This window comes from Saccoglossus kowalevskii, chromosome 3 (genome assembly GCF_978046115.1).
Source record: "Saccoglossus kowalevskii chromosome 3, keSacKowa6.1, whole genome shotgun sequence".
NCBI lineage: Eukaryota > Metazoa > Hemichordata > Enteropneusta > Harrimaniidae > Saccoglossus > Saccoglossus kowalevskii.
The window spans coordinates 47,152,327-47,177,106 of NC_140643.1; the positions used below are offsets into that span (position 1 = coordinate 47,152,327).

At 42.6% G+C, this 24,780-nt stretch overlaps 1 long non-coding RNA gene across 1 annotated transcript; it reads right to left on the reverse strand.

Annotated features, from left to right (window-relative positions):
- Positions 1-336: 336 nt before the first annotated feature.
- On the reverse strand, positions 337-1,094 carry LOC144345737 (uncharacterized). The gene is made up of 2 exons (XR_014928920.1): positions 910-1,094; positions 337-752 (listed from the first exon to the last, which is right to left on the reverse strand). It is a non-coding gene; the product is annotated as an uncharacterized LOC144345737 (long non-coding RNA).
- Positions 1,095-24,780: the final 23,686 nt, after the last annotated feature.

The window sequence follows — 24,780 nt, forward strand, 5'->3', positions numbered from 1 at the left end:
TAACACTATGTTCAGGTTATTTAGGTTGTTAAATGAGAAACAACAGTTCGCTTTCTCTTTGATCTCCTTAGGGGTCCGCTATCAGAAACTGGGAGTTGAACAAGTATACCAAATCGGAAAAATATTACCGATATTTATACCAATCTTGACCAGAAATAAGACCGATACTTATACCTAAAATCCAAAAAACGAGACCCATTTCAGTGGCACGTCCCCATTAGGCAAGTTCTATGTACCCCCCCCCCCCCGAGTAATAACGGTAGTTCTCTTTTGGGAGGATGTGGTGGCCCTGAAAGGGCCGTTTGGTTTGTGTGCAGAAAATTACAGAAAGAATGATTTCAGATTTTACTTAGCCTTTATAGACAATTACTGGAATGTACAATATGGTTGCCTTAAATTACATATTCATGTACAGTACACAAAATTCATATAATGTAACGTGTAGCTTTGAAAAATACATTACAAAGCTTCCAATAACGTAACGTAATTCCCAGTTATATAGTAGGTTATTACAAGCGATACAACACTGATCTTCCGGTAATGTAGAACGCAATTCCGAGTGAGACAGCACGTATCCTCTGGTAACGTAGAACGCAGTTCCAAATGAGACAACACGTATCCTCTGGTAACGTGGCACGCAGTTCCAAGTGAGACAACACGTATCCTCCGGTAACGTGGCACGCAGTTCCAAGTGAGACAACACGTATCTTCCGGTAATGTAACACTAACTGCTTGATAAAGTCAAGATGGCACTATGAAAAATAACAGCACCATAATAAAATCACAATAAATATAATAACTTAATACTAAGGCATAATACTTACAGATTTCACGTCATTCTTTGAAACAATGGAGTATCAACATTTTACGGAAATATATAATTAAACTCTACAACGAAATTCTACTTACAATGAGTTTGCATTCAGTCCCTTTTGTGACGAAGCCCAGGTGCACAGCAATTGAGTTGTACGTACACGACAAGACACCTCTGACGTGCTGGCCCTAAATACCCACAATAGCTAATTAAAGCTACTGTCCTTCTTGTACAGTTCCTGCCAGAAAATCTGAACACATAGGCTCCAAAGCTGGCCCAGGCTTATACTAGAGATATAGCCACTTCCCTAGCGCCCCATACAAAAAGCAGAACTTGGCTCGTCACAAGACCCCAGCAAGTGGTTGCCTAAGAACAACCTTCCAGGACTGTGTTCTGGGTGAGACTAACTTTAATTTGCTTTCAGTGCTCACCACGAGGAAACAGAAACAAAGAAATTTTCATACTAACAGTACAGCTGGGCGACCTGTCCTCAACCTAAGCCCTAACTAACTCTTTGTTTAAAACAATAGCATCTGATGTGGTATACACTGCAGGTAACTAATTACCGATACTAGATTATAATGTGACACGAAGCACTGGTTTATTTAAGGCTAGAAGTGCGTTTCCTGTCCTTTCAGGGTCCTGCACTTTTTTCCTTGATTGTTTGATGAATTGCCGTAGCTTTTCAACAGCCAGAGCCTAATGTTCTCCAGCCAGGCGTTTGATATCTGCAAACGCTTCCTTCTCCTCCTTTACCAGAATGGGTCGGTAAATAAATGTCAAGTAGTTTAGTGTACTGTTTAGAAGCCTGGCTTGGAAGACCGTGGTTTGGAAGAGAGAAGACATCCAAGAGGTGGACTGATAGCAAAACCGTTTCATGATGTTAAAGAGGGCTATTATACAAGTCATTTACTTTACCTAAAATACAGAAAAAACAAAAACAATTGTTGAGTGCGAAAAAAAATTAGAGACAAGGTGTGCTGGGAAAAAAATCCATATCAGATAGGGAAAAAAAGTAGGCTTCATTTCAATCTTTTTGGCCCCCAGGATATCAAATGGTCCGCCCCTTACTCTATAACCTTGAGTGGAAGATCACCCAGCACCTACCAAATGACCTTTTTTTCCTTGAGGAAGACCGCTGTTCGACTCATTCACCTCTGCCAAGAACTTTACGCGCCACACTTTCTCACACATGCAATGCACACATTGATGATGCCTTGGGTGAATCTGGACATGTGTGCAACCAACCAAATGCTCCCCTAGAGGACCACCAGCTTTGAGTATATTTCATGTCTTAATCAGAGCTTGTTTTAGTTAATTATTTACCTACACTCCCATTTCCTACTTTAGGAATTTTTGATAGTGACTGATGGACTGAATATCCGGAAGATCACCCACAACCTGGGTATGCTCCCGGTATGCGTTGTACTCTTCCCGATGAGTTTAATCCAACGCTGCCAATTGGATTTTGGTGAGAATGACTGAACTGATGAAATACACAAATGCCTCTCTGAATAATTTGAAGTTTTACCTTAACCCCGCCTGCCTCTCATCAATACAATTTACAACAATTTTCTTGGTGATAAAAAAAAATAGAACTGGAGACAGGTAGTACTGGGAACTGGTCGCCTGGGGGTGCTAAATTCCGAACCATAGGCCTACATAATTGATGATTGATTGATAACTGATTTTGGTGAGGTAAGTAATATTTCACTATGTAAAATTTCAAATTATTCCCAGTATAATTTAAAGAATTATCTGGGGATTCAGTAAAAAAGTACTCGTAACTGATTAGTGACTGACCAAAGGCATTTAACATTAGTATGCAAGTATGTGACCAAAACATATTAAATCAATACCCGTCTTCCGGACTCATTTGGTATGTATTGTCACATTGGAACATTTTGTATGCATCATGATTTAGTATATATTAGTAAGTAAACCATGAAAGATATAGACTTTTAATACTTGTATTAAAATGGTCGCAGTCTCTCCCCGAAATCTGTGTACGGAATTGAGTTGTTGCGTCATGTCTTTCTTGTGCGAACCATTTTATTACCTTCATGTGCGAACCGACACCAGACTCACTGGCCAGCAATCAACGGTGCTATTACACAAAGTCACTGAATGCAATGTGAGCGCGTCAACATGACGTGGAATCACGCTAGGTCGATGAATCCCCTGTGACATAAATCAACATAATGTCATTTACACCAAGTCACTGAATGCAATGTGAGCGCATCAACATGACGTGGAATCACGCTAGGTCGATGAATCCCCTGTGACATAAATCAACATAATGTCATTTACACCAAGTCACTGAATGCAATGTGAGCGCATCAACATGACGTGGAATCACGCTAGGTCGATGAATCCCCTGTGACTAAATCAACATAATGTCATTTACACCAAGTCACTGAATGCAATGTGAGCGCGTCAACATGACGTGGAATCACTCTATGTCGATGAATCCCCTGTGACATAAATCAACATAATGTCATTTACACCAAGTCACTGAATGCAATGTGAGCGCATCAACATGACGTGGAATCACGCTAGGTCAATGAATCCCCTGTGACTAAATCAACATAATGTCATTTACACCAAGTCACTGAATGCAATGTGAGCGCATCAACATGACGTGGAATCACGCTAGGTCGATGAATCCCCTGTGACATAAATCAACATAATGTCATTTACACCAAGTCACTGAATGCAATGTGAGCGCGTCAACATGACGTGGAACCACGCTAGGTCGATGAATCCCCTGTGACATAAATCAACATAATGTCATTTACACCAAGTCACTGAATGCAATGTGAGCGCGTCAACATGACGTGGAATCACGCTAGGTCGATGAATCCCCTGTGACATAAATCAACATAATGTCATTTACACCAAGTCACTGAATGCAATGTGAGGGCATCAACATGACGTGGAATCACGCTAGGTTGATGTATCCCCTGTGACTAAATCAACATAATGTCATTTACACCAAGTCACTGAATGCAATGTGAGCGCGTCAACATGACGTGGAATCACGCTGGGTCGATGAATCCCCTGTGACATAAATCAACATAATGTCATTTACACCAAGTCACTGAATGCAATGTGAGCGCGTCAACATGACGTGGAATCACGCTAGGTCGATGAATCCCCTGTGACATAAATCAACATAATGTCATTTACACCAAGTCACTGAATGCAATGTGAGCGCATCAACATGACGTGGAATCACGCTAGGTCGATGAATCCCCTGTGACATAAATCAACATAATGTCATTTACACCAAGTCACTGAATGCAATGTGAGCGCATCAACATGACGTGGAATCACGCTAGGTCGATGAATCCCCTGTGACTAAATCAACATAATGTCATTTACACCAAGTCACTGAATGCAATGTGAGCGCATCAACATGACGTGGAATCACGCTAGGTCGATGAATCCCCTGTGACTAAATCAACATAATGTCATTTACACCAAGTCACTGAATGCAATGTGAGCGCATCAACATGACGTGGAATCACTCTATGTCGATGAATCCCCTGTGACATAAATCAACATAATGTCATTTACACCAAGTCACTGAATGCAATGTGAGCGCATCAACATGACGTGGAATCACGCTAGGTCTATGAATCCCCTGTGACTAAATCAACAGAATGTCATTTACACCAAGTCACTGAATGCAATGTGAGCGCATCAACATGACGTGGAATCACGCTAGGTCGATGAATCCCCTGTGACATAAATCAACATAATGTCATTTACACCAAGTCACTGAATGCAATGTGAGCGCGTCAACATGACATGGAACCACGCTAGGTCGATGAATCCCCTGTGGCATAAATCAACATAATGTCATTTACACCAAGTCACTGAATGCAATGTGAGCGCGTCAACATGACGTGGAATCACGCTAGGTCGATGAATCCCCTGTGACATAAATCAACATAATGTCATTTACACCAAGTCACTGAATGCAATGTGAGGGCATCAACATGACGTGGAATCACGCTAGGTTGATGTATCCCCTGTGACTAAATCAACATAATGTCATTTACACCAAGTCACTGAATGCAATGTGAGCGCGTCAACATGACGTGGAATCACGCTGGGTCGATGAATCCCCTGTGACATAAATCAACATAATGTCATTTACACCAAGTCACTGAATGCAATGTGAGCGCGTCAACATGACGTGGAATCACGCTAGGTCGATGAATCCCCTGTGACATAAATCAACATAATGTCATTTACACCAAGTCACTGAATGCAATGTGAGCGCATCAACATGACGTGGAATCACGCTAGGTCGATGAATCCCCTGTGACATAAATCAACATAATGTCACTTACACCAAGTCACTGAATGCAATGTGAGCGCATCAGCATGACGTGGAATCACGCTAGGTCGATGAATCCCCTGTGACGTAAATCAACATAATGTCACTTACACCAAGTCACTGAATGCAATGTGAGCGCATCAACATGACGTGGAATCACGCTAGGTCGATGAATCCCCTGTGACGTAAATCAACATAATGTCATTTACACCAAGTCACTGAATGCAATGTGAGCGCATCAACATGACGTGGAATCACGCTAGGTCGATGAATCCCCTGTGACTAAATCAACAGAATGTCATTTACACCAAGTCACTGAATGCAATGTGAGCGCATCAACAAGACGTGGAATCACGCTAGGTCGATGAATCCCCTGTGACATAAATCAACATAATGTCATTTACACCAAGTCACTGAATGCAATGTGAGCGCATCAACATGACGTGGAATCACGCTAGGTCGATGAATCCCCTGTGACATAAATCAACATAATGTCTTTTACACCAAGTCACTGAATGCAATGTGAGCGCGTCAACATGACGTGGAATCACGCTAGGTCGATGAATCCCCATGTGACATAAATCAACATAATGTCATTTACACCAAGTCACTGAATGCAATGTGAGCGCATCAACATGACGTGGAATCACGCTAGGTCGATGAATCCCCTGTGACATAAATCAACATAATGTCATTTACACCAAGTCACTGAATGCAATGTGAGCGCATCAACATGACGTGGAATCACTCTATGTCGATGAATCCCTTGTGACTAAATCAACATAATGTCATTTACACCAAGTCACTGAATGCAATGTGAGCGCATCAACATGACGTGGAATCACGCTAGGTCGATGAATCCCCTGTGACTAAATCAATAGAATGTCATTTACACCAAGTCACTGAATGCAATGTGAGCGCGTCAACATGACGTGGAATCACGCTAGGTCGATGAATCCCCTGTGACATAAATCAACATAATGTCATTTACACCAAGTCAATGAATGCAATGTGAGCCCGTTAACATGACGTGGAATCACTCTATGTCGATGAATCCCCTGTGACATAAATCAACATAATGTCATTTACACCAAGTTACTGAATGCAATGTGAGCGCATCAACATGACGTGGAATCACGCTAGGTCAATGAATCCCCTGTGACATAAATCAACATAATGTCATTTACACCAAGTCACTGAATGCAATGTGAGCGCATCAACATGACGTGGAATCACGCTAGGTCGATGAATCCCCTGTGACATAAATCAACATAATGTCATTTACACCAAGTCACTGAATGCAATGTGAGCGCATCAACATGACGTGGAATCACGCTAGGTCGATGAATCCCTTGTGACTAAATCAACATAATGTCATTTACACCAAGTCAGTGAATGCAATGTGAGCGCATCAACATGACGTGGAATCACGCTAGGTCGATGAATCCCCTGTGACATAAATCAACATAATGTCATTTACACCAAGTCACTGAATGCAATGTGAACCCATCAACATGACGTGGAATCACGCTAGGTCGATGAATTCCCTGTGACATAAATCAACATAATGTCATTTACACCAAGTCACTGAATGCAATGTGAGCGCGTCAACATGACGTGGAATCACTCTATGTCGATGAATCCCCTGTGACATAAATCAACAGAATGTCATTTACACCAAGTCACTGAATGCAATGTGAGCGCATCAACATGACGTGAAATCACGCTAGGTCGATGAATCCCCTGTGACATAAATCAACATAATGTCACTTACACCAAGTCAATGAATGCAATGTGAGCGCATCAACATGACGTGGAATCACGCTAGGTCGATGAATCCCCTGTGACATAAATCAACATAATGTCATTTACACCAAGTCACTGAATGCAATGTGAGCGCATCAACATGACGTGGAATCACGCTAGATCGATGAATCCCCTGTGACATAAATCAACATAATGTCATTTACACCAAGTCACTGAATGCAATGTGAGCGCGTCAACATGACGTGGAATCACTCTATGTCGATGAATCCCTTGTGACTAAATAAACATAATGTCATTTACACCAAGTCACTGAATGCAATGTGAGCGCATCAACATGACGTGGAATCACGCTAGGTCGATGAATCCCCTGTGACATAAATCAACATAATGTCATTCACACCAAGTCGCTGAATGCAATGTGAGCGTGTCAACATGACGTGGAATCACGCTAGGTCGATGAATCCCCTGTGACATAATTCAACATAATGTCATTTACACCAAGTCACTGAATGCAATGTGAGCGCGTCAACATGACGTGGAATCACGCTAGGTCGATGAATCCCCTGTGACATAATTCAACATAATGTCATTTACACCAAGTCACTGAATGCAATGTGAGCGCGTCAACATGACGTGGAATCACGCTTGGTCGATGAATCCCCTGTGACTAAATCAACATAATGTCATTTACACCAAGTCACTGAATGCAATGTGAGCGCGTCAACATGACGTGGAATCACGCTAGGTCGATGAATCCCCTGTGACTAAATCAACATAATGTCATTTATACCAAGTCACTGAATGCAATGTGAGCGCGTCAACATGACGTGGAATCACGCTAGGTCGATGAATCCCCTGTGACATAAATCAACATAATGTCATTTACACCAAGTCACTGAATGCAATGTGAGCGCGTCAACATGACGTGGAATCACGCTTGGTCGATGAATCCCCTGTGACTAAATCAACATAATGTCATTTACACCAAGTCACTGAATGCAATGTGAGCGCGTCAACATGACGTGGAATCACGCTAGGTCGATGAATCCCCTGTGACTAAATCAACATAATGTCATTTATACCAAGTCACTGAATGCAATGTGAGCGCGTCAACATGACGTGGAATCACGCTAGGTCGATGAATCCCCTGTGACATAAATCAACATAATGTCACTTACACCAAGTCACTGAATGCAATGTGAGCGCATCAACATGACGTGGAATCACGCTAGGTCGATGAATCCCCTGTGACATAAATCAACATAATGTCATTTACACCAAGTCACTGAATGCAATGTGAGCGCATCAACATGACGTGGAATCACGCTAGATCGATGAATCCCCTGTGACATAAATCAACATAATGTCATTTACACCAAGTCACTGAATGCAATGTGAGCGCGTCAACATGACGTGGAATCACTCTATGTCGATGAATCCCTTGTGACTAAATAAACATAATGTCATTCACACCAAGTCGCTGAATGCAATGTGAGCGTGTCAACATGACGTGGAATCACGCTAGGTCGATGAATCCCCTGTGACATAATTCAACATAATGTCATTTACACCAAGTCACTGAATGCAATGTGAGCGCGTCAACATGACGTGGAATCACGCTAGGTCGATGAATCCCCTGTGACATAATTCAACATAATGTCATTTACACCAAGTCACTGAATGCAATGTGAGCGCGTCAACATGACGTGGAATCACGCTTGGTCGATGAATCCCCTGTGACTAAATCAACATAATGTCATTTACACCAAGTCACTGAATGCAATGTGAGCGCGTCAACATGACGTGGAATTACGCTAGGTCGATGAATCCCCTGTGACTAAATCAACATAATGTCATTTATACCAAGTCACTGAATGCAATGTGAGCGCGTCAACATGACGTGGAATCACGCTAGGTCGATGAATCCCCTGTGACATAAATCAACATAATGTCATTTACACCAAGTCACTGAATGCAATGTGAGCCCGTCAACATGACGTGGAATCACTCTATGTCGATGAATCCCCTGTGACATAAATCAACATAATGTCATTTACACCAAGTCACTGAATGCAATGTGAGCGCATCAACATGAAGTGGAATCACGCTTGGTCGATGAATCCCCTGTGACTAAATCAACATAATGCCATTTACACCAAGTCACTGAATGCAATGTGAGCGCATCAACATGACGTGGAATCACGCTAGGTCGATGAATCCCCTGTGACATAAATCAACATAATGTCATTTACACCAAGTCACTGAATGCAATGTGAGCGCGTCAACATGACGTGGAATCACTCTATGTCGATGAATCCCCTGTGACTAAATCAACATAATGTCATTTACACCAAGTCACTGAATGCAATGTGAGCGCATCAACATGACGTGGAATCACGCTAGGTCGATGAATCCCCTGTGACATAAATCAACATAATGTCATTTACACCAAGTCACTGAATGCAATGTGAGCGCATCAACATGACGTGGAATCACTCTATGTCGATGAATCCCTTGTGATTAAATAAACATAATGTCATTTACACCAAGTCACTGAATGCAATGTGAGCGCGTCAACATGACGTGGAATCACGCTAGGTCGATGAATCCCCTGTGACATAAATCAACATAATGTCATTTACACCAAGTCACTGAATGCAATGTGAGCCCGTCAACATGACGTGGAATCACTCTATGTCGATGAATCCCCTGTGACATAAATCAACATAATGTCATTTACACCAAGTCAGTGAATGCAATGTGAGCGCGTCAACATGACGTGGAATCACGCTAGGTCGATGAATCCCCTGTGACATAAATCAACATAATGTCATTTACACCAAGTCACTGAATGCAATGTGAACGCATCAACATGACGTGGAATCACGCTAGGTCGATGAATCCCCTGTGACATAAATCAACATAATGTCATTTACACCAAGTCACTGAATGCAATGTGAGCGCGTCAACATGACGTGGAATCACGCTAGGTCGATGAATCCCCTGTGACTAAATCAACATAATGTCATTTACACCAAGTCACTGAATGCAATGTTAGCGCATCAACATGACGTGAAATCACGCTAGGTCGATGAATCCCCTGTGACATAAATCAACATAATGTCATTTACACCAAGTCACTGAATGCAATGTGAGCGCGTCAACATGACGTGGAATCACGCTAGGTCGATGAATCCCCTGTGACTAAATCAACATAATGTCATTTACACCAAGTCACTGAATGCAATGTGAGCGCGTCAACATGACGTGGAATCACGCTGGGTCGATCAATCCCCTGTGACATAAATCAACATAATGTCATTTACACCAAGTCACTGAATGCAATGTGAGCGCATCAACATGACGTGAATCACGCTAGATCGATGAATCCCCTGTGACATAAATCAACATAATGTCACTTACACCAAGTCACTGAATGCAATGTGAGCGCATCAACATGACGTGGAATCACGCTAGGTCGATAAATCCCCTGTGACATAAATCAACATAATATCATTTACACCAAGTCACTGAATGCAATGTGAGCGCATCAACATGACGTGGAATCACGCTAGGTCGATGAATCCCCTGTGACTAAATCAACATAATGTCATTTACACCAAGTCACTGAATGCAATGTGAGGGCATCAACATGACGTGGAATCACACTAGGTCGATGAATCCCCTGTGACATAAATCAACATAATGTCATTTACACCAAGTCACTGAATGCAATGTGAGCGCGTCAACATGACGTGGAATCACGCTAGGTCGATGAATCCCCTTTGACATAAATCAACATAATGTCATTTACACCAAGTCACTGAATGCAATGTGAGCGCGTCAACATGACGTGGAATCACGCTAGGTCGATGAATCCCCTGTGACATAAATCAACATAATGTCATTTACACCAAGTCACTGAATGCAATGTGAGCGCGTCAACATGACGTGGAATCACGCTAGGTCGATGAATCCCCTGTGACTAAATCAACATAATGTCATTTACACCAAGTCACTGAATGCAATGTGAGCGTGTCAACATGACGTGGAATCACGCTAGGTCGATGAATCCCCTGTGACATAAATCAACATAATGTCATTTACACCAAGTCACTGAATGCAATGTGAGCGCGTCAACATGACGTGGAATCACGCTAGGTCGATGAATCCCCTGTGACTAAATCAACATAATGTCATTTACACCAAGTCACTGAATGCAATGTGAGTGCATCAACATGACGTGGAATCACGCTAGGTCGATGAATCCCCTGTGACATAAATCAACATAATGTCATTTACACCAAGTCACTGAATGCAATGTGAGCGCGTCAACATGACGTGGAATCACGCTAGGTCGATGAATCCCCTGTGACATAAATCAACATAATGTCATTTACACCAAGTCACTGAATGCAATGTGAGCCCGTCAACATGACGTGGAATCACTCTATGTCGATGAATCCCCTGTGACATAAATCAACATAATGTCATTTACACCAAGTCACTGAATGCAATGTGAGCGCATCAACATGAAGTGGAATCACGCTTGGTCGATGAATCCCCTGTGACATAAATCAACATAATGTCATTTACACCAAGTCACTGAATGCAATGTGAGCGCATCAACATGACGTGGAATCACGCTAGGTCGATGAATCCCCTGTGACATAAATCAACATAATGTCATTTACACCAAGTCACTGAATGCAATGTGAGCGCGTCAACATGACGTGGAATCACTCTATGTCGATGAATCCCCTGTGACTAAATCAACATAATGTCATTTACACCAAGTCACTGAATGCAATGTGAGCGCATCAACATGACGTGGAATCACGCTAGGTCGATGAATCCCCTGTGACATAAATCAACATAATGTCATTTACACCAAGTCACTGAATGCAATGTGAGCGCATCAACATGACGTGGAATCACTCTATGTCGATGAATCCCTTGTGATTAAATCAACATAATGTCATTTACAACAAGTCACTGAATGCAATGTGAGCGCATCAACTTGACGTGGAATCACGCTAGGTCGATGAATCCCCTGTGACTAAATCAACAGAATGTCATTTACACCAAGTCACTGAATGCAATGTGAGCGCGTCAACATGACGTGGAATCACGCTAGGTCGATGAATCCCCTGTGACATAAATCAACATAATGTCATTTACACCAAGTCACTGAATGCAATGTGAGCCCGTCAACATGACGTGGAATCACTCTATGTCGATGAATCCCCTGTGACATAAATCAACATAATGTCATTTACACCAAGTCACTGAATGCAATGTGAGCGCATCAACATGACGTGGAATCACGCTAGGTCGATGAATCCCCTGTGACTAAATCAACATAATGCCATTTACACCAAGTCACTGAATGCAATGTGAGTGCATCAACATGACGTGGAATCACGCTAGGTCGATGAATCCCCTGTGACATAAATCAACATAATGTCATTTACACCAAGTCACTGAATGCAATGTGAGCGCATCAACATGACGTGGAATCACGCTAGGTCGATGAATCCCTTGTGACTAAATCAACATAATGTCATTTACACCAAGTCAGTGAATGCAATGTGAGCGCGTCAACATGACGTGGAATCACGTTAGGTCGATGAATCCCCTGTGACATAAATCAACATAATGTCATTTACACCAAGTCACTGAATGCAATGTGAACGCATCAACATGACGTGGAATCACGCTAGGTCGATGAATCCCCTGTGACATAAATCAACATAATGTCATTTACACCAAGTCACTGAATGCAATGTGAGCGCGTCAACATGACGTGGAATCACTCTATGTCGATGAATCCCTTGTGACTAAATCAACATAATGTCATTTACACCAAGTCACTGAATGCAATGTGAGCGCGTCAATATGACGTGGAATCACTCTATGTCGATGAATCCCCTGTGACTAAATCAACATAATGTCATTTACACCAAGTCACTGAATGCAATGTGAGCGCATCAACATGACGTGCAATCACGCTAGGTCGATGAATCCCCTGTGACATAAATCAACATAATCTCATTTACACCAAGTCACTGAATGCAATGTGAGCGCGTCAACATGACGTGGAATCACTCTATGTCGATGAATCCCTTGTGACTAAATCAACATAATGTCATTTACACCAAGTCACTGAATGCAATGTGAGCGCGTCAACATGACGTGGAATCACGCTAGGTCGATGAATCCCCTGTGAAATAAATCAACATAATGTCATTTACACCAAGTCACTGAATGCAATGTGAGCGCGTCAACATGACGTGGAATCACTCTATGTCGATGAATCCCCTGTGACTAAATCGACATAATGTCATTTACACCAAGTTACTGAATGCAATGTGAGCGCATCAACATGACGTGGAATCACGCTAGGTCGATGAATCCCCTGTGACATAAATCAACATAATGTCATTTACACCAAGTCACTGAATGCAATGTGAGCACATCAACATGACGTGGAATCACGCTAGGTCGATGAATCCCCTGTGACATAAATCAACATAATGTCATTTACACCAAGTCACTGAATGCAATGTGAGCGCATCAACATGACGTGGAATCACGCTAGGTCGATGAATCCCCTGTGACATAAATCAATAAATGTCATTTACACCAAGTCACTGAATGCAATGTGAGCGCGTCAACATGACGTGGAATTACGCTAGGTCGATGAATCCCCTGTGACATAAATCAACATAATGTCATTTACACCAAGTCACTGAATGCAATGTGAGCACGTCAACATGACGTGGAATCACGCTAGGTCGATGAATCCCCTGTGACATAAATCAATAAATGTCATTTACACCAAGTCACTGAATGCAATGTGAGCGCGTCAACATGACGTGGAATCACGCTAGGTCGATGAATCCCCTGTGACATAAATCAACATAATGTCATTTACACCAAGTCACTGAATGCAATGTGAGCGCGTCAACATGACGTGGAATCACGCTAGGTCGATGAATCCCCTGTGACATAAATCAATAAATGTCATTTACACCAAGTCACTGAATGCAATGTGAGCGCGTCAACATGACGTGGAATCACGCTAGGTCGATGAATCCCCTGTGACATAAATCAACATAATGTCATTTACACCAAGTCACTGAATGCAATGTGAGCGCGTCAACATGACGTGGAATCACGCTTGGTCGATGAATCCCCTGTGACATAAATCAACATAATGTCACTTACACCAAGTCACTGAATGCAATGTGAGCGCATCAACATGACGTGGAATCACGCTAGGTCGATGAATCCCCTGTGACATAAATCAATAAATGTCATTTACACCAAGTCACTGAATGCAATGTGAGCGCGTCAACATGACGTGGAATCACGCTAGGTCGATGAATCCCCTGTGACATAAATCAACATAATGTCATTTACACCAAGTCACTGAATGCAATGTGAGCGCGTCAACATGACGTGGAATCACGCTTGGTCGATGAATCCCCTGTGACATAAATCAACATAATGTCACTTACACCAAGTCACTGAATGCAATGTGAGCGCATCAACATGACGTGGAATCACGCTAGGTCGATGAATCCCCTGTGACATAAATCAACATAATGTCATTTACACCAAGTCACTGAATGCAATGTGAGCGCATCAACATGACGTGGAATCACGCTAGGTCGATGAATCCCCTGTGACATAAATCAACATAATGTCACTTACACCAAGTCACTGAATGCAATGTGAGCGCGTCAACATGACGTGGAATCACGCTTGGTCGATGAATCCCCTGTGACATAAATCAACATAATGTCATTTACACCAAGTCACTGAATGCAATGTGAGCGCATCAACATGACGTGGAATCACGCTAGGTCGATGAATCCCCTGTGACATAAATCAACATAATGTCATTTACACCAAGTCACTGAATGCAATGTGAGCGCATCAACATGACGTGGAATCACGCTAGGTCGATGAATCCCCTGTGACATAAATCAACATAATGTCACTTACACCAAGTCACTGAATGCAATGTGAGCGCATCAACATGACGTGGAATCACGCTAGGTAGATGAATCCCCTGTGACTAAATCAACATAATGTCATTGACACCAAGTCACTGAATGCAATGTGAGCGCATCAACATGACGTGGAATCACGCTAGGTCGATGAATCCCCTGTGACTAAATCAACATAATGTCATTTACACCAAGTCACTGAATGCAATGTGAGCGCGTCAACATGACGTGGAATCACGCTTGGTCGATGAATCCCCTGTGACTAAATCAACATAATTCCATTTACACCAAGTCACTGAATGCAATGTGAGCGCATCAACATGACGTGGAATCACGCTAGGTCGATGAATCCCCTGTGACATAAATCAACATAATGTCATTTACACCAAGTCACTGAATGCAATGTGAGCGCGTCAACATGACGTGGAATCACTCTATGTCGATGAATCCCTTGTGACTAAATCAACATAATGTCATTTACACCAAGTCACTGAATGCAATGTGAGCGCATCAACATGACGTGGAATCACGCTAGGTCGATGAATCCCCTGTGACATAAATCAACATAATGTCATTTACACCAAGTCACTGAATGCAATGTGAGCGCGTCAACATGACGTGGAATCACTCTATGTCGATGAATCCCTTGTGATTAAATCAACATAATGTCATTTACAACAAGTCACTGAATGCAATGTGAGCGCATCAACATGACGTGGAATCACGCTAGGTCGATGAATCCCCTGTGACTAAATCAACAGAATGTCATTTACACCAAGTCACTGAATGCAATTTGAGCGCGTCAACATGACGTGGAATCACGCTAGGTCGATGAATCCCCTGTGACATAAATCAACATAATGTCATTTACACCAAGTCACTGAATGCAATGTGAGCCCGTCAACATGACGTGGAATCACTCTATGTCGATGAATCCCCTGTGACATAAATCAACATAATGTCATTTACACCAAGTCACTGAATGCAATGTGAGCGCATCAACATGACGTGGAATCACGCTAGGTCGATGAATCCCCTGTGACTAAATCAACATAATGCCATTTACACCAAGTTACTGAATGCAATGTGAGCGCATCAACATGACGTGAAATCACGCTAGGTTGATGAATCCCCTGTGACATAAATCAACATAATGTCACTTACACCAAGTCACTGAATGCAATGTGAGCGCATCAACATGACGTGGAATCACGCTAGGTCGATGAATCCCCTGTGACATAAATCAACATAATGTCATTTACACCAAGTCACTGAATGCAATGTGAGCGCATCAACATGACGTGGAATCACGCTAGGTCGATGAATCCCCTGTGACATAAATCAACATAATGTCACTTACACCAAGTCACTGAATGCAATGTGAGCGCATCAACATGACGTGGAATCACGCTTGGTCGATGAATCCCCTGTGACATAAATCAACATAATGTCATTTACACCAAGTCACTGAATGCAATGTGAGCGCATCAACATGACGTGGAATCACGCTAGGTCGATGAATCCCCTGTGACATAAATCAACATAATGTCATTTACACCAAGTCACTGAATGCAATGTGAGCGCATCAACATGACGTGGAATCACGCTAGGTCGATGAATCCCCTGTGACATAAATCAACATAATGTCACTTACACCAAGTCACTGAATGCAATGTGAGCGCATCAACATGACGTGGAATCACGCTAGGTCGATGAATCCCTTGTGACTAAATCAACATAATGTCATTTACACCAAGTCACTGAATGCAATGTGAGCGCGTCAACATGACGTGGAATCACGCTAGGTCGATGAATCCCCTGTGACATAAATCAACATAATGTCATTTACACCAAGTCACTGAATGCAATGTGAGCGCGTCAACATGACGTGGAATCACGCTAGGTCGATGAATCCCCTGTGACATAAATCAACATAATGTCATTTACACCAAGTCACTGAATGCAATGTGAGCGCGTCAACATGACGTGGAATCACGCTAGGTCGATGAATCCCCTGTGACATAAATCAATAAATGTCATTTACACCAAGTCACTGAATGCAATGTGAGCGCGTCAACATGACGTGGAATCACGCTAGGTCGATGAATCCCCTGTGACATAAATCAACATAATGTCATTTACACCAAGTCACTGAATGCAATGTGAGCGCGTCAACATGACGTGGAATCACGCTTGGTCGATGAATCCCCTGTGACATAAATCAACATAATGTCACTTACACCAAGTCACTGAATGCAATGTGAGCGCATCAACATGACGTGGAATCACGCTAGGTCGATGAATCCCCTGTGACATAAATCAACATAATGTCATTTACACCAAGTCACTGAATGCAATGTGAGCGCGTCAACATGACGTGGAATCACGCTAGGTCGATGAATCCCCTGTGACATAAATCAACATAATGTCATTTACTCCAAGTCACTGAATGCAATGTGAGCGCGTCAACATGACGTGGAATCACGCTTGGTCGATGAATCCCCTGTGACATAAATCAACATAATGTCACTTACACCAAGTCACTGAATGCAATGTGAGCGCATCAACATGACGTGGAATCACGCTAGGTCGATGAATCCCCTGTGACATAAATCAACATAATGTCATTTACACCAAGTCACTGAATGCAATGTGAGCGCATCAACATGACGTGGAATCACGCTAGGTCGATGAATCCCCTGTGACATAAATCAACATAATGTCACTTACACCAAGTCACTGAATGCAATGTGAGCGCATCAACATGACGTGGAATCACGCTAGGTCGATGAATCCCTTGTGACTAAATCAACATAATGTCATTTACACCAAGTCACTGAATGCAATGTGAGGGCATCAACATGACGTGGAATCACTCTTGGTCGATGAATCCCCTGTGACATAAATCAACATAATGTCATTTACACCAAGTCACTGAATGCAATGTGAGCGCGTCAACATGACGTGGAATCACGCTAGGTCGATGAATCCCCTGTGACATAAATCAACATAATGTCATTTACACTAAGTCACTGAATGCAATGTGAGCGCGTCAACATGACGTGGAATCACTCTATGTCGATGAATCCCCTGTGACTAAATCAACATAATGTCATTTACACCAAGTCACTGAATGCAATGTGAGCACATCAACATGACGTGGAATCACGCTAGGTCGATGAATCCCCTGTGACATAAATCAACATAATGTCATTTACACCAAGTTACTGAATGCAATGTGAGCGCATCAACATGACGTGGAATCACGCTAGGTCGATGAATCCCCTGTGACATAAATCAATAAATGTCATTTACACCAAGTCACTGAATGCAATGTGAGCGCGTCAACATGACGTGGAATCACGCTAGGTCGATGAATCCCCTGTGACATAAATCAACATAATGTCATTTACACCAAGTCACTGAATGCAATGTGAGCGCGTCAACATGACGTGGAATCACGCTAGGTCGATGAATCCCCTGTGACATAAATCAATAAATGTCATTTACACCAAGTCACTGAATGCAATGTGAGCGCGTCAACATGACGTGGAATCACGCTAGGTCGATGAATCCCCTGTGACATAAATCAACATAATGTCATTTACACCAAGTCACTGAATGCAATGTGAGCGCGTCAACATGACGTGGAATCACGCTTGGTCGATGAATCCCCTGTGACATAAATCAACATAATGTCACTTACACCAAGTCACTGAATGCAATGTGAGCGCATCAACATGACGTGGAATCACGCTAGGTCGATGAATCCCCTGTGACATAAATCAACATAATGTCACTTACACCAAGTCACTGAATGCAATGTGAGCGCATCAACATGACGTGGAATCACGCTAGGTCGATGAATCCCTTGTGACTAAATCAACATAATGTTATTTACACCAAGTCACTGAATGCAATGTGAGCGCATCAACATGACGTGGAATCACGCTAGGTCGATGAATCCCCTGTGACATAAATCAACATAATGTCATTTACTCCAAGTCACTGAATGCAATGTGAGCGCATCAACATGACGTGGAATCACTCTAGGTCGATGAATCCCCTGTGACATAAATCAACATAATGTCATTTACACCAAGTCACTGAATGCAATGTGAGCGCGTCAACATGACGTGGAATCACGCTAGGTCGATGAATCCCCTGTGACATAAATCAACATAATGTCATTTACACCAAGTCACTGAATGCAATGTGAGCGCATCAACATGACGTGGAATCACTCTATGTCGATGAATCCCCTGTGACTAAATCAACATAATGTCATTTACACCAAGTTACTGAATGCAATGTGAGCGCATCAACATGACGTGGAATCACGCTAGGTCAATGAATCCCCTGTGACATAAATCAACATAATGTCATTTACACCAAGTCACTGAATGCAATGTGAGCACATCAACATGACGTGGAATCACGCTAGGTCGATGAATCCCCTGTGATATAAATCAACATAATGTCATTTACACCAAGTCACTGAATGCAATGTGAGCGCGTCAACATGACGTGGAATCACGCTTGGTCGATGAATCCCCTGTGACATAAATCAACATAATGTCACTTACACCAAGTCACTGAATGCAATGTGAGCGCATCAACATGACGTGGAATCACGCTAGGTCGATGAATCCCCTGTGACATAAATCAACATAATGTCATTTACACCAAGTCACTGAATGCAATGTGAGCGCGTCAACATGACGTGGAATCACGCTAGGTCGATGAATCCCCTGTGACATAAATCAATAAATGTCATTTACACCAAGTCACTGAATGCAATGTGAGCGCGTCAACATGACGTGGAATCACGCTAGGTCGATGAATCCCCTGTGACATAAATCAACATAATGTCACTTACACCAAGTCACTGAATGCAATGTGAGCGCATCAACATGACGTGGAATCACGCTAGGTCGATGAATCCCTTGTGACTAAATCAACATAATGTCATTTACACCAAGTCACTGAATGCAATGTGAGCGCGTCAACATGACGTGGAATCACGCTAGGTCGATGAATCCCCTGTGACATAAATCAACATAATGTCATTTACACCAAGTCACTGAATGCAATGTGAGCGCGTCAACATGACGTGGAATCACGCTAGGTCGATGAATCCCCTGTGACATAAATCAACATAATGTCATTTACACCAAGTCACTGAATGCAATGTGAGCGCGTCAACATGACGTGGAATCACGCTAGGTCGATGAATCCCCTGTGACATAAATCAATAAATGTCATTTACACCAAGTCACTGAATGCAATGTGAGCGCGTCAATATGACGTGGAATCACGCTAGGTCGATGAATCCCCTGTGACATAAATCAACATAATGTCATTTACACCAAGTCACTGAATGCAATGTGAGCGCGTCAACATGACGTGGAATCACGCTTGGTCGATGAATCCCCTGTGACATAAATCAACATAATGTCACTTACACCAAGTCACTGAATGCAATGTGAGCGCATCAACATGACGTGGAATCACGCTAGGTCGATGAATCCCCTGTGACATAAATCAACATAATGTCATTTACACCAAGTCACTGAATGCAATGTGAGCGCGTCAACATGACGTGGAATCACGCTAGGTCGATGAATCCCCTGTGACATAAATCAACATAATGTCATTTACTCCAAGTCACTGAATGCAATGTGAGCGCGTCAACATGACGTGGAATCACGCTTGGTCGATGAATCCCCTGTGACATAAATCAACATAATGTCACTTACACCAAGTCACTGAATGCAATGTGAGCGCATCAACATGACGTGGAATCACGCTAGGTCGATGAATCCCCTGTGACATAAATCAACATAATGTCATTTACACCAAGTCACTGAATGCAATGTGAGCGCATCAACATGACGTGGAATCACGCTAGGTCGATGAATCCCCTGTGACATAAATCAACATAATGTCACTTACACCAAGTCACTGAATGCAATGTGAGCGCGTCAACATGACGTGGAATCACGCTTGGTCGATGAATCCCCTGTGACATAAATCAACATAATGTCATTTACACCAAGTCACTGAATGCAATGTGAGCGCATCAACATGACGTGGAATCACGCTAGGTCGATGAGTCCCCTGTGACATAAATCAACATAATGTCATTTACACCAAGTCACTGAATGCAATGTGAGCGCATCAACATGACGTGGAATCACGCTAGGTCGATGAATCCCCTGTGACATAAATCAACATAATGTCACTTACACCAAGTCACTGAATGCAATGTGAGCGCATCAACATGACGTGGAATCACGCTAGGTCGATGAATCCCTTGTGACTAAATCAACATAATGTCATTTACACCAAGTCACTGAATGCAATGTGAGGGCATCAACATGACGTGGAATCACTCTTGGTCGATGAATCCCCTGTGACATAAATCAACATAATGTCATTTACACCAAGTCACTGAATGCAATGTGAGCGCGTCAACATGACGTGGAATCACGCTAGGTCGATGAATCCCCTGTGACATAAATCAACATAATGTCATTTACACTAAGTCACTGAATGCAATGTGAGCGCGTCAACATGACGTGGAATCACTCTATGTCGATGAATCCCCTGTGACTAAATCAACATAATGTCATTTACACCAAGTCACTGAATGCAATGTGAGCACATCAACATGACGTGGAATCACGCTAGGTCGATGAATCCCCTGTGACATAAATCAACATAATGTCATTTACACCAAGTTACTGAATGCAATGTGAGCGCATCAACATGACGTGGAATCACGCTAGGTCGATGAATCCCCTGTGACATAAATCAATAAATGTCATTTACACCAAGTCACTGAATGCAATGTGAGCGCGTCAACATGACGTGGAATCACGCTAGGTCGATGAATCCCCTGTGACATAAATCAACATAATGTCATTTACACCAAGTCACTGAATGCAATGTGAGCGCGTCAACATGACGTGGAATCACGCTAGGTCGATGAATCCCCTGTGACATAAATCAATAAATGTCATTTACACCAAGTCACTGAATGCAATGTGAGCGCGTCAACATGACGTGGAATCACGCTAGGTCGATGAATCCCCTGTGACATAAATCAACATAATGTCATTTACACCAAGTCACTGAATGCAATGTGAGCGCGTCAACATGACGTGGAATCACGCTTGGTCGATGAATCCCCTGTGACATAAATCAACATAATGTCACTTACACCAAGTCACTGAATGCAATGTGAGCGCATCAACATGACGTGGAATCACGCTAGGTCGATGAATCCCCTGTGACATAAATCAACATAATGTCACTTACACCAAGTCACTGAATGCAATGTGAGCGCATCAACATGACGTGGAATCACGCTAGGTCGATGAATCTCTTGTGACTAAATCAACATAATGTTATTTACACCAAGTCACTGAATGCAATGTGAGCGCATCAACATGACGTGGAATCACGCTAGGTCGATGAATCCCCTGTGACATAAATCAACATAATGTCATTTACACCAAGTCACTGAATGCAATGTGAGCGCATCAACATGACGTGGAATCACTCTAGGTCGATGAATCCCCTGTGACATAAATCAACATAATGTCATTTACACCAAGTCACTGAATGCAATGTGAGCGCGTCAACATGACGTGGAATCACGCTAGGTCGATGAATCCCCTGTGACATAAATCAACATAATGTCATTTACACCAAGTCACTGAATGCAATGTGAGCGCATCAACATGACGTGGAATCACTCTATGTCGATGAATCCCCTGTGACTAAATCAACATAATGTCATTTACACCAAGTTACTGAATGCAATGTGAGCGCATCAACATGACGTGGAATCACGCTAGGTCAATGAATCCCCTGTGACATAAATCAACATAATGTCATTTACACCAAGTCACTGAATGCAATGTGAGCACATCAACATGACGTGGAATCACGCTAGGTCGATGAATCCCCTGTGACATAAATCAACATAATGTCATTTACACCAAGTCACTGAATGCAATGTGAGCGCATCAACATGACGTGGAATCACGCTAGGTCGATGAATCCCCTGTGACATAAATCAATAAATGTCATTTACACCAAGTCACTGAATGCAATGTGAGCGCGTCAACATGACGTGGAATCACGCTAGGTCGATGAATCCCCTGTGACATAAATCAATAAATGTCATTTACACCAAGTCACTGAATGCAATGTGAGCCCGTCAACATGACGTGGAATCACGCTAGGTCGATGAATCCCCTGTGACATAAATCAACATAATGTCATTTACACCAAGTCACTGAATGCAATGTGAGCGCGTCAACATGACGTGGAATCACGCTTGGTCGATGAATCCCCTGTGACATAAATCAACATAATGTCACTTACACCAAGTCACTGAATGCAATGTGAGCGCATCAACATGACGTGGAATCACGCTAGGTCGATGAATCCCCTGTGACATAAATCAATAAATGTCATTTACACCAAGTCACTGAATGCAATGTGAGCGCGTCAACATGACGTGGAATCACGCTAGGTCGATGAATCCCCTGTGACATAAATCAACATAATGTCATTTACACCAAGTCACTGAATGCAATGTGAGCGCGTCAACATGACGTGGAATCACGCTTGGTCGATGAATCCCCTGTGACATAAATCAACATAATGTCACTTACACCAAGTCACTGAATGCAATGTGAGCGCATCAACATGACGTGGAATCACGCTACGTCGATGAATCCCCTGTGACATAAATCAACATAATGTCATTTACACCAAGTCACTGAATGCAATGTGAGCGCATCAACATGACGTGGAATCACGCTAGGTCGATGAATCCCCTGTGACATAAATCAACATAATGTAACTTACACCAAGTCACTGAATGCAATGTGAGCGCATCAACATGACGTGGAATCACGCTAGATCGATGAATCCCCTGTGACTAAATAAACATAATGTCATTTACACCAAGTCACTGAATGCAATGTGAGCGCATCAACATGACGTGGAATCACGCTAGGTCGATGAATCCCCTGTGACATAAATCAACATAATGTCATTTACACCAAGTCACTGAATGCAATGTGAGCGCGTCAACATGACGTGGAATCACTCTATGTCGATGAATCCCCTGTAACTAAATCAACATAATGTCATTTACACCAAGTCACTGAATGCAATGTGAGCGCATCAACACGACGTGGAATCACGCTAGGTCGATGAATCCCCTGTGACTAAATCAACATAATGTCATTTACACCAAGTCAGTGAATGCAATGTGAGCGCGTCAACATGACGTGGAATCACGCTAGGTCGATGAATCCCCTGTGACATAAATCAACATTTGTCATTTACACCAAGTCACTGAATGCAATGTGAGCGCGTCAACATGACGTGGAATCACGCTAGGTCGATGAATCCCCTGTGACATAAATCAATAAATGTCATTTACACCAAGTCAGTGAATGCAATGTGAGCGCGTCAACATGACGTGGAATCACGCTAGGTCGATGAATCCCCTGTGACATAAATCAACATTTGTCATTTACACCAAGTCAGTGAATGCAATGTGAGCGCGTCAACATGACTTGGAATCACGCTAGGTCGATGAATCCCCTGTGACATAAATCAACATTTGTCATTTACACCAAGTCACTGAATGCAATGTGAGCGCGTCAACATGACGTGGAATCACGCTAGGTCGATGAATCCCCTGTGACATAAATCAATAAATGTCATTTACACCAAGTCAGTGAATGCAATGTGAGCGCGTCAACATGACGTGGAATCACGCTAGGTCGATGAATCCCCTGTGA